Genomic DNA, 13,836 nt, shown 5'->3' with positions numbered 1-13,836 from the left:
TTCAACTCATCAATCAGTTCAGTAAAGTGCAGGATACAAATCAACATGCAAAAGTCAGTAGCCTTCCTATACACAAACAATAAATCTGAAGAAGAAATAAAACAAAATTCCTTTTATTATCAAAACAAAAAATATCAAATACTTGGGAATAAATCTAACAAAGAGGTAAAGGACCTATACAAAGAAAACTATAAAAACACTGTTAAAAAGAAATAGAAGAAGACACAAAGAAATGGAAAGACATCCCCTGATCACGGATTGGAAGAATAAACATTATTAAAATGGCCATCCTACCAAAAGCAATATACAGATTCAATGCTATTTTGATAAAAATTTCAATGTCCTTCTTCAAAGAAATAGAATTATTGATGAAATTCATATGGAATCACCAAAAACCCCAAATAGCCAAAGCTCTCCTGAAAAAAAAAAAAAAAGAAGGGAATGGAGGCATCACACGCCCAGACTTCAAAAAACTATAGTACAAAACCATAATATTCAAAACTGCATGGTATTAGAACAAGAACAGACACACAGACCAATGGAATCGAATAGAAAATCCAGAAAAAACCCACAGATTTATGGTCAACTAATCTTTGACAAAGGAGCAAAGAATATGCATTGGAGCAAAGAAAGTTTGTTCAATAAATGGTGCTGGGAAAACTGGGTCGCTACATGCAAAAGAATGAAGCTTGACTACTACCTAACACCATGCACAAAAACCAACTTAAAATGGATTAAAGAACTAGATATAAGACCTGAAACCATAAAATATATAGAAAGCAATTTAGGCGAAACACTCCATGATATGCACATCAAAGACATCTTTACAGACACATCACCCAAAGCAGTGATAGCGAAGGCAGAGATAAACAGCTGGGACTACATCAAATTAAAGAGCTTCTGCACAGCAAAAGAGACAATAACCAAATCAAAGAGAAACCCCACCGACTGGGAGAACATTTTTGCACACAACACTAATGATAAAGGACTAATCACAAAGTCTACAAAGAGCTGATGAGACTCAACAACAAAGAAAATAATCCTGTCAAAAAATGGACAGAAGAGCTAAAAAGAAACTTCTAAGAGGAAATGCAAATGGCCAACAGGCATATGAAAAAATGTTCAACATCACCTGTAATCAGGGAAATGCTAATCAAACCTACAATAAGATACCATCTTATACCAGTGAGAATGGCACATATTAAAAAACACTAGCAACAACAAATGTTGGCAAGTTTGTGGAGAATAAGGAACTCTCCTGCACTGTTGGTGGGAGTGCAAACTGGTCCAACCACTATGGAGAGCTGTGTAGAGATTTCTTGACCTACTAAACATAGAGCTTCCATATGATCCAGCAATTCCACTCCTAGGTATTTACCCAAAAGACACAGAAACATCAATTCCAAAGAGCTCCTGCACCCCTATGCTTATAGCAGCACTATTTACAATAGCTAAGCTTTGGAAACAACCCAAATGCCCAAAAATAGATGACTGGATCAAGAAGATGTGGTACATATATACCATGGAATATTACTCAGCATTCAAAAAAGATAAACACATGCAATTTGCAGCAACATGGATGGCGCTGGAAGGGATCATGCTCAGCAAAATAAGCCAGAAAGAAAAAGAAAAATACCGGATGGTCTCACTCATAGCAGGAATCTAGAAAACTTACATAAGGGACCAGGAAAAAGAATAACTATAAGAAAGTAAAAATCAAAATCAACAAACAACTATGAACCAGAGACACTCTATGGGGTGTGGGGGGTCGGGAAAGGAGGGATTGAGGTCAAAATAAGGGGGTTGTAATTGTATGGGGAATATAAAAATAAAATTTAAATTAAAAAATTAAAAAAAAAGAGTTTCAAGACTTTTTAAAAAGATTTATTTATTTATTTTATACAAGAACCGGGGTACAGGCCAGATGCACAGGAGGGCGAGAAGATTCACCAGAGACAGAGTGGGAAACAGAACAGACAGATTGATGAAATACACTGATGAGGGGAGCAGCGGATGTGACAGGAGAGGTCTGCCATGTCATGTGGGACCCTTACCGGCCGGCTGGAATAGAATTGGCGCTGCCGAGGCTGAGGACAGCTTCACAGGGCTGCGCTCAACAGCCTGCGCCACCAGGGGAGGCCCAGTTTCAAGACTTTTTATGAACTGAAAATACTACTAGGTATTGGTTCAAATATCCATTAGTTTACTGTACTAATGAGAATTTTAAAATTTTTAAATTCCTTCTGACCTGTCCTTTCAAAAGCATTGATAGAAATGACTAATAACAGATACAGCCCTTGTACATTTTGATAAATGTTTACATTAACAATGGATTACAGGGCCTCCCTGATGGCGCAGCGGTTGAGTGCTGGGTTGCCAAGCTGCCCGCGGCCTCTGCGGCGCCAGTTCGATCCCCGGCTGCTCCCCGGCCACCGGAGGAGGGTCCCACATGGCGCACAGACCTCTCCTGCAGCCTGCTGCTCCCCTCAGCAGTTTATTTCGTCAGTCTGCCTGCTTTGCTCCCCGCTCTGGCTCTGGTGAATTCTCTTACCTCCCGTGCTTCTGACTATTCCCAGTGCTTGTATAAATAAATAAATAAATCTTAAAAAAACAAACAAACAAACAACAACAAAAAAAAAAACAATGGATTACATTTCAGGAGGCTAGGGCAACAATGTAAAGTACAAAATTCATGGGGAAATGTCATCACGTGGAATTGAATAAATGCAAGTAAACTTCTAAACTTTCAGTTTGACTCAAGGGAGGGAACAACTCAATATATTGAACTCCAACAAAGATTTGAGTAGCTTTTATTGCTATAAAGAATTAGAAAGTTCTAGATATCCAATGAGGAAGACTTATTTGGGTCAATGTCACAATAGAATCTAAGTTCTGAATTTTGGTTTGAAAGGTCAGGAAAATTGTAATCTAGCAAAAATGATAGGGAAAATCTTTCCTTTTCAAAAAAATCAGACACAGAACAATCAGTAGACAATTTACACTGATAGTCTAAAAAGAGGATGTGAACAATTAAATTGATTACTTATTGATAATATATTATCAAAGATATTCAGTAAAATGAGGATTCACAGGTGATGAAAGACTTACTAGCATGGTCTTTTTAGGCCATAAGATTATTTTTACTGAGAAAATAAAAGTGGAACAAATCATAATTTGAAAAAGCATATGTTCAAATGTCAAAATATATTGTTCAATCAGTATATGATACCCTTAATGGTACCATTTTGAGGCTAGAAACAGTTACATATTGTTAAGATAATTATTAGTTTGATAGGAAAGAAAGAAGAAATTCTCATTCTATATTCCCATCCCAACACATAAACACACTCATACGATAAAATGTTCTTAGTTTTTGTTTTCATACTCCATAAAGTTTATGGGAATAGCAAAGATACTTGTGAGAAATCAGATATGCAAAAGACACTATTTTAGAAGATAATTTTCTGATCTTCAAATTAGCTTAAGTTCCTCCAAGGCTTTTGAGTAACAAGAAATATGAAGGAAATGGATATTGATACACTAGTAACGTTTAGTTGTTTTGTGATGTAAGACATAAAATAAAACTTTAAGAACCTGAATCATGAACACTGCAGGTACTAAACAGGTTGCTTACAAATATTCTTCATTTTCAATTAAAGAGCTATGAGTCTCGTTTGCATAGAACTCTGTAATTACCTTTAAGTTCTAGGGCACAAGTGGGTGGATGAACCAGTTTAGGAAAAAAAAAATCTACAAAATCTTAAATAGTTTCAAATGATTATTTAAAATATTTTGAAAACTTACTCATAAGTACAACTAGGCAAGCATATTTTTATAGTACAGTATTCAGTATATAGACAGTAATAATTATGTATTCAGCTATAAATCCAAGTTTATAACAAACACACACACCTACACATGCTTGTTATTTTCACTTTATATTTCTACACTTCAGAGATTTATCCATGAGCTGAATCAGAAGTGTCAAAGCATAGTAATAAAAGCTATTCATGAGCAGCCTAATTACCATCTCAGGCTATGTCCCTAAACTTAAGTCAGATGTAACAAAGACTCATTACTTAATTGTATTAGCACTAGCACCCTTCCCCAGGGTTCTTTGTGTACTAAGGGTCTTTTTGCCCAGCCTGCATCTATCATTGCCAATTGAGCTTCATTGTCTGAATGTCACTTCAATTAGCTTTATGAAAAATATCACAAACTAGACCAAAACTTTCTCTCAAGACCATTTTCCTCTAATATTTTGCTTATGGTCAGTAGCATCACAATGATTTCACTCTATCAATTTTATAAATTGCAAAATTATCTTGGATTTCTGCCGGTATTAACTCCTTATATATCATCAATAACAAATATTTTATATTCTTTAACCTCATATTCACTGGAATTTCACAGCACTTTTGTTAGTTCTCCTTTGTCCTCTCAGATTAATTCTTCTCAGTCATCTGAACTTCTTTCTGTTAAGATCCTGTGTACTTATATTCTATACGAATCTTCTTAATCCTCCCACTTATTAACCCTCTCATTTGGTAAACTCATCTAATGGAATGTCCCTAGAATCACTCATTGATATATCCTTACCTCTAAATTGCAAATTGCCTCAGAAAACCCCAAATTTCCTCTAACATTGCAACTCACCATATCTACATTACATTTTTAATACAGCAATACTGAATTATTCACTATTCTCCTAGCAAAAAAGCCTTCTTGTCCACTCACGTAAAATACCTTGAAACACCCTACTCATTGTTCAAGTTTCAGCTGAAATCTCCATTCTTTTTTTTAAGATTTATTTATTTATGCATACAAGATGTGGGGTACAGGCCAGAGGTGTAGGGGGTGAGAGGATTCACCAGAGACAGAGCGGGAACAGAACAGGCAGACTGAATGAAATACACTGCTGAGGGGAGAAGCCGGCGAGTCAGGAGAGGTCAGCTGCTCCATGTGGGTTGCTCCCTGGCCAGCAGGGGATCGAACCCGTGTCGCAGAGGCTGCAGACAGCTCCATAGGTTGAATTTCAATCCCTTGCATCACCAGGGAGGCCCTGAAATCTCAATTCTTATGTGAACTTTTCTGTTGCTACCCTTGGCAGAATAACCACTCATCTTTTTTCATTCTATAGAAAAGCATATCAGACTGTACAGAAATAATTTGTTTATATATGAATCCCCCCATTAGAATGTGAAAGTCTCCAAAATGAATACTTTGTCTTATCCTTAGCTGTCCATACAGATTTTAGAAATTAATAGGCACAGAATTAATGTCATAGGAGGGAAGGAAGGGGGCCTCCCTGGTGGCGTAGGGGGTTGAGCACAGCGCAGTGAAGCTGTCTGCAGCCTCTGCAGCGCGGGTTCGATCCCAGCTGGCTGGGGAGATACCCACATGGTGCAGCAGACCTCTTCTGTCTCGCCCACTGCTCCCTTCAGCAGTGTATTTCAGTCAGTCTGCCTGTTCCCCACTCTGTCTCTTGTGAATTCTCTCACCCTCCCGCACATCTGGCCTGTACCCTGGTTCTTATACAAATAAATAAATCTTTAAAATAAAAATAAGAAGGGAAGGAAGGAATGAAAGAAGTATGAGAGGGAGGGAACAATGGAAGGACAGAGGAAAACAGGAAAGAAAGAAGGAAAGATATCATTTCTCAGATAAGCCATTTCTTTCTAACTTTCACACTTATTGTCCTACCTCGAACCTCATCACATCACACCTAGATCATTTATATTTGGCTATTATTTCTTACATCATATTTGTGGACACAGCACATAAAATTTAAAACAAGAGTTAGAAAGAAATTTACCCCTAGAGTATAAGGTTCAGAGCATAGTGTCAGAAAATGGGGATTGCTTTAATTAAAAACATTATTTGAAGAAAATGTTGTAGTTAGGATAGTGCCATTACAAATGGTTTCAGGAGATGTAAATGTCAAATTATGTTCTCAATTTGAGGGAACTTATTGGTGCCCACAGCTGCACATTTTATAATGGAAGTCCTACTGAATCTACTATGAGAAGGTAAACAATCCAAGAATGGAATGGGGATATTTAAAAAGATTAATAAATAAGATATATAACTGACTAAAAGCACACATGAAATATGCTCAACAACAGTAGTTATCAGGGAAATGGAAAACAAAACCACCTCTTTGGATATCCCTCTATGTACCTGCTAGGAAACCTAACATTTAAAAGACTAATATATCAAGTTTGGGGATAATGTTGAGGAACTGGAACTTTCATATAATGCAGGTGGAAATGAAAAATGGTATAGCCACAATTTTGCAATATGTGTACATGTATGCATCTATTTATGTGTATGCATGTATTATTTATCCTGCAATTATCGATGATTCTATGGCTAAATGAATACAGGGATTGTGGTATATCTCTATAATAAAATGTTATTCAGCAATTACGAGACTGACTACTAACACATGCAAAAATATTGGAGAATCACAGTAACATTCTTTGAAAAACATGTCAGACGTAAAATTCTATATACTATGTGGATTCTCTTAAATGAAGTGCTATGAAAAAGCAAACACATTGTGAAAAAAAACAAGTTTATCATTGGCAAGGCATGGAATGTGAGAGAAGATATTGACTATAATGGAGCACAAGAGAACACTTTGGCATGATGAAAAGGTGATGTTACATGACTTGTTATATGATTGTATATAACCATAAAATTTTGTGAAACCGTACAATTCAAATTAATTTTATCATATATAAATTATACCTCATAGTTATATCTGAAAAAATAAGATAAAAATAATTGGGATAAAAAGAGTATTATAACACCTAACATTATTTAACACCTAGACATTCTAGACATAATGTATTCTAGACATAATGCCAGATATTCTATTTAGAATGTCATATTATATCCTTATTTAGAATGTCATATTATATCCTTAATAGCAATGCATGAGAGATATATTACATTCCTATTTTATAGGCAAAGTACAGATAACTTAATTACCCAAAGACACACTGTTCATAAGCAAGAGAGCCAGAATTTGAACCCAGATTTGTATACTACCAAAGCTTATGTTCATAATATTTTGCTAACAGATTTCTAAGTACACATTAAGAACAATAATAAAAGTATGTTTTAGCACTTAAAGGAAATCAGGAAATATGTAGGGAATCAGTCAAAGAACAAAAAATTGTAAAATAATTTCATTAACTTTTTGAAATTATAGAAAGCTCATCTGGATCAGTTTATCCACCACAATGAAATTCATGAACAATTTATAAAATACCAATTTCCCATACTATCCAATTAACTTGTTTCATAAGAGGACACCTCCACAAAAGCCTGTATTTGTCCTTATATGTGTTTGTGTTGTACACAGTGTAATATGGATCTTTAGCAAATGCTGAACAGCAATGCTGCAACAGCAATGAAGACTAAGGATAAATAGAAGAAAATGTTGCCAGTAAATGAAGACATTTTTAAGACAGATGATGAATAAAACTGGCAAACAATTTAATTCATTTTCTTATTAAGTATTTAGATAGGAGAATGAATTAAAAATTTAGGTAATTGAGCAGAAATTAAATCTCTTACATAAACAGTTATTAGCATAAAGGTAAGACCCTTAGAATATCTGAACTTGCATAAATGAACTAATCCTGGCTGCATATTCATTGGGTGTTAGGAAAATAGATTAACATATTTATTCAACCATTTGTGCTCATTTAATAAGATTCTAGAAGACTAGGAAATTAAAATGTGATAGTCTCAAAGCAGAATCCCAGTAAAAATGATGATGGGAGAATTGACAGGTTCTTTCTGACGACTCTGCCATTCTAACCTCCTCCTTATTACAGTTTCACAAATTATCGGGAAGAGACAATTTGCAGAATATTCAGAAGATGCTAATAATGAATGGGACTAAGGAGAACAAAGTACAGAGGAAGGGCTACAAGACCTTAATCACAGACATTCATAATAACTCAAGAAACTATGTAGACAGTCATAAAACAAGAAGAATTTACCTGGATAATGTGCCCACATTTAAAGAGATAGGCATTCCTTCACTACCAGAAGGCATTGCTCCTTCATAGCGGCAAGTACTAAATAAACTTTTAAGCTTCTTGATAGCAGAGTCCACACTGGGCTCCCATATAAACTAGATTAGTATTATATCCTGTACCAAACCAAATTCTGATATATTCCTTCTAGGGTACTTTCAATCCTTGGTAATATTTTCTCTCTCTATTCCCTTTTCAACATTATAAACCCTAGGGAACAAAATCGGGTTATATATGTATGTTTCTGAGCAAGATACTAATGACAAAAAAGGCTATTAACTTTTTTTTTTAAAGATTTATTTATTTATACAAGCACTGGGCTACAGGCCAGAGGTGTGGGAGGGTGAGAGAATTCACCAGATACAGAGCAGGGAGCAGAACAGGCAGAAGGACCAAAGCACACTGCTGAGGGGAGCAGCGGGTAAGACAGGAGAGGTCTGCCATGCCATGTGGGAATCTCCCTGGCCAGTCGGGAATCGAACCAGCACTGCAGAGGCCATGGACAGCTTCACAGCGCTGCACTCAACCTGCTGCGCCACCGGGGAGGCCCAAGGCTATTAACTTATAATCATAGCCCATACCTGAGAAAGTTACCCCAGTTGCTAGCAGAATGATTTGAACTAGCATATTCATGCAATAGGAAACTTATAAGTAATATTTTGAGATTTAGATATATACACATGTATGTGTACATGTGTATACACATGAATGCATGTACATTTCCATATATATATATATCGATCTCCTAGAAGAAATTCCGTTTCAACCAAAATTTAACGTAAGTGCTCTTTTGAATGTTTCAGTCTTTGTATTTAGAAAAATAAGAAGTTTTATGCCTGGAAGACTAAGGAAAATCAGTGACTGAAGATAGCTTAGTCAGATTTACAACACAGATCAGACCCCTGAGGCCCTGTGCATCTAGTTGAAGTAGTCAATATTTACTGAAGTATAAACATGTTTGAGGTACTTACATACTAATAAATTCTAAATTTCTAAATTTTACTAGATCTATCTGGAATTATATCTTAAAATCATTTAAAATAATGTTCATTGAATGAATAAGAACATTTTTCTCATATATTTTATAATTTGTTTAAAATGCCCAAAGTTTTCAATAAAGGAAAGTAGTTGATAATTTTCCACAGGGTATTCTCATTACAAGATGCGTCCTAACTTCAAATCAACTATTTCTTTATGGAATTATAAGTTGAAAATATTTTTAGTTTGCATTTGGATAAAAAGGCAAAAAACTGATAAAGCCCTTCACACACTAAAAAATGTAGTCACTGTTGATTCATTCAAATGTTTACTGGTCAAGAAACATGTACTTTCACAAATTTATTTTATTGTTTTCATTTATTGTGGTAATGTTGGTTTACAATACTCTATAACTCAGAGACAGAGGTTCACATTGCTTCAGATGTATATTAACACATACCCACAACCAAGGACCACAGTCCTCCATCATAGTCCATTAGGTCCCCTCTGTCTTTTTTAAAATTGAGATACAATTGATATATAATATTGTATTAGTTATAAGTATATAATAAAATATTTTAATGTATGCATAAAATGCAAATAATGACAATAAGTTTAGTTAACATCTATCACACATCACATGTAGTTACATTTTTTTTGTGATGAGAACTTTTAAGATCTACTCTCTTAGCAACTTTCAAGTGTATAACAGAGTATTGTTGACTATGGTCACCATATTGCACATCATATCACCAGGGCTTACTTATCTTACAACTGGAAGTTTATAGCTTTGTGCCCTTTTCATTCATTTCAAAACCCCCGCTCAATCTTTGGCAACCACCAATCTGTTTGCTTTATCTGTAAGTCAGGGATTTTACAGATTATACATATAAATGAAATTATTTGGCCTTTGCATTCCCATCCATGCTGTCACAAATATCATTTTTTATGGCTGAATAATATTCCAGTGTGGTTCTGTGTGTATGTCTGTGTGTGAGAGAGGGAGAGAGAATGAGAATACTTTTCAAGGAAGGAGCTGAGATTTTACATAAATGATAGATATAAACAGATGGACATCTATACAGGCACACATAAATTCACATCTCCCTTATCCATTCAGCTTTCAAAGGACACTTAGAATGTTCCCATGTGTTGGCTATTGTAAATAATGCTTCAGTGAACATGGGGTACACATACCTTTTTGGGACAGTGATAAATTCAGTATTCAGATAAATACTTAGATGTGGAATTAATGGATCATATTGTACTTCTATGTTTTTAAGTATTTTAAGGACCCTCCATACTATTTTCTATAGTTGTTGCACCAATTTACATTTCTAGCAGAAGCACATAAGTCTTCCCTTTTCCCTACACTTCACCGACATTTTGTTATTTCTTGTTTCAGAATAAGCATTCTAATAGGTATGAGGTTAATTTTATTTGTATTCCCCCAATGATTGTGATATTGAGTACCTTTTCATGTAACTGTTGGTCATTTGTATGTCTTTGAAAAATGTCTATTCAAGGACCATATCTTAAGAATTTTTTCCCTACCTCACTGTTGAGAACAACATAGGTTACATATGGAATTATATTACATACTTACAGATTGCTGGTTTTTACTGGGTTGGATTTGTTTGACTATGCTAACACCTCTATATCCTGAAGTACAAGTGCCTAACTGATTTTAAAAAATGCTTAAGTAATAGCTATGTGTACACAATTAGAAAAATCAAATAAGCACATTAATAAATCAACAAGGAATTTTAATTAAAATATATAGGTATGCTATTTATTCAGAAATGAATCACCTTGCTTCTTTCACATGATTAATACTAGATTCTATTCTTGAGTTCTGCATAATGTCAATAAGTTCTTCCGTCAATACCCAACTGTTCTTGTATAAAAGAAAACCCTACAACCTTGCAGTGTCTGATTATTGCATTTTCCTTATGTAGGAATTGGTTTAGAACTTCAGACACTTAGAAAAGAATTGTTGTAGCTTTCTCACAGGATGCAGGATTTTTATTTGTTCAGATCCATCTTCAAGCCATTTAAAATTACAACATTTATAAAAAGATAGTCTGTGTCTGGGATCAGAGATGGTCAATCACGTTTCAAACATAGTTTCTTGGCATGTTTGACAAAGGTTTGGTTCATGTTAATTTAAATGAAGGAAAACACCTAGAAGTCTGGAGAGTATGTTCCTTCCAATGGTGCAGCATGTGACGTTGACCTGACTCTATAGGAAGTTGGCGGCAATACCTACAAGGAACCATCAGGAACACGTGCTGTAAGACAAACTCACTTCTACATTACTACCACAATTATCATCCTGAGAGATCAACTCGAATCTCTGCTGGAGACAAAGGCAAAGGGAACAGCATTGTGTCTTAATATAGACCAATATTAAGGAAAGTAGTAAGATGGTATATAGATTTATAGTTTTGACTTTAGTTAGCTTATGACAACCTTACTTATGTACCCACATATATACCTATGTCAGAAAAAAAAAATACCAGGAATTATACTATATCCATAAAAAAACAGGACTTTATTCCCTCTACTCACAAAGCTTTTAAAGAGCGCTATATCCCCAGGCTTCCCTGTGTATTTTGCAAGGTTGAGCAAGCTTTTCCTAACAGCAGCAAGTTTTTTCATGAACCACTAGATGCTAAATTGTGGGCAGCTTCTTATAACTACCCAGGTCACACAGGGCTGGCTATGTGCTGGGTCAACAAGTAAGGTCATGTTCAGCTCAGTGAGTGGCATGAAGAGATTGTCATAAATCAAGAGTTCTGGGGCCATCTGCCAGAGCTAATATGATATCTTCTAACTTCTATTCCCATTCAGGTACAAACTAAACTGAGATGAGTTGTAGATCCCCAAAATATCAAGGGACCCTTATAACCACTCTTTCATTTTAACCTCATTTTCCTAGTCGCTAGCAAAGTCTTCTTTAAACTCTTTTCTCCTTACTAAGTCAAATCAGCTTTTAAATTGAGAAAGGAAGAGTCAATACTTTGCAGTCTTGATAGTGTACTTAAGAGACAGAATTTGCGATATGTACATAAGGTTTTTCCAAACCACTTCTTTGCCAAAAACTTTACTTTAAAGAATGATCTATCTAAAAATAAACCATGTAATTCCAATATCCCTTCAGATTATTAAAATAACATGATTTTGAAATATTCAAAGAGGAAGTTCTGGCTACTGTTTTTGAGTGCACTGTTACAGTTGGCTAGGACTCTGTTGTCAACAAATCCCAGCCTCACCTCTTCCCTGATTTAATGAATACTAATCTTTGGAAATTATGATCACAATTAATGGGGGAATACAGATGGCCACAGATAATTCAGCATATATCTGTGGGAACATATGAAGACATTTTTAGTCTTTGGAAATTCTGACAGTGAGTATTCAGTAAGGGAAAGCTAGTGGAAATGTATTTCATTAAGCCACTGTTGTATACAGTCTTTGAAAATACAAATATAATCTTTTGAAAATAAAAAGCACATTTCTCACATGATTAAAAAGTACTGTAGATTTGTTTGAGCAAGTTTTATATTTCAGAAGAAATAGGCAAATAGGGGGCCTCCCCTGGTGGCGCAGCGGTTGAGCATTGGGCTGCGAAGCTGCCCGCAGCCTCTGCAGCTCCGGTTCAGTCCCCGGCTGCCGGAGAGGGTCCCACATGGCACGCAGACCTCTCCTGCTGCCCGCTGCTCCCCTCAGCAGTGTATTTCATCTGTCTGTTCTGTTCCCTGCTCTGGCTCTGGTGAATTCTCTCACCCTCCCACACTTCTGACTGTACCCAGTGCTTGTATAAATAAATAAATCTTTTTTTTAAAAATGGCAAAACCTGAAATTATTAAAAAAATAAATAGGCAAATATCAGGGAGAATTTTATCTCCCTCACAAAACTAAGGATTATTACAAGGATGACACCCAAGTATAACAGAAAGTCCGGTAATACTTTATGGTCTGAATGTGTATGCATCTTCTTTTCTATATAAAAAAATCAATTTTATTTATTTACTGCTCCAAACATGTTGCTGTAACTTCCTCATACACATTACACAACTTCTTACAATCTTTTGGGCCTAGAGGACATATCAAAAACTAGGAATATATGGATATACTCAAAAAATTGCATCAAAATACATATGTATAAGGATATTCACTGTAGCATTGTTCATAATTGTATGAGAATGGATTCACCCATAGATTCACCAACAGTAGAATAATTAATTATCTTATAATTCAATTATAAGGTAGAATGATAAATAGCTATTAAATAAAATTATCTGTAAATGCTGATATGAAACAATTTCTAAGACATAACATCTTGGGCAAAACTTTCTGTAAGATACTATATAGTTTTGTAAAAAGCTCAAAAAATATTCACATTCCTATGATCGAATTTTGTAACCATGAGTTTGTGTTGCATATTAATATGGGTTATATGGGGAATTAAATTAAAAATATTTTTCTTTATAATTTTATACATTAAAAATATTAATAACTGATAATCATAAAAACAAAAGTAGTCAATCAATAGTCCTATTAGGTATGAAATCCACTGTACAAGATTTTGAAGATTTTCTTTTGGGAAATTTAAATAAACCTGAAGGTCATAAATAGTCAAATAAATTTCCTTGCATTTCTTGAACAAGAAACACTCCCTCAACAGTCTCTGAAGACTAGCTACTAGGTGGGTAGAAAAAAAGAGCAGATTTCATCCTGACTCAGCATATGCTAAGAGCTAAACTGTCTGTCAAAAATAATTCTTTGGAGACTAGGGCTT

General features: G+C 35.1%; 1 pseudogene; it reads right to left on the bottom strand.

Annotated features, from left to right (window-relative positions):
• Positions 1 to 8,074, bottom strand: part of LOC119245577 (40S ribosomal protein S8-like) — an 18,763-nt pseudogene extending 10,689 nt beyond the window's left edge.
• Between the last annotated feature and the right edge of the window lie 5,762 nt (positions 8,075 to 13,836).

The sequence above is a fragment of the Talpa occidentalis genome, unplaced genomic scaffold, assembly GCF_014898055.3.
Source record: "Talpa occidentalis isolate TD23 unplaced genomic scaffold, MPIMG_talOcc4v2.1 talOcc4.15, whole genome shotgun sequence".
Lineage (NCBI taxonomy): Eukaryota > Metazoa > Chordata > Mammalia > Eulipotyphla > Talpidae > Talpa > Talpa occidentalis.
The sequence above is the reverse complement of the archived record's forward strand: the minus strand, read 5'-3'. Positions and strand labels throughout refer to the sequence as shown.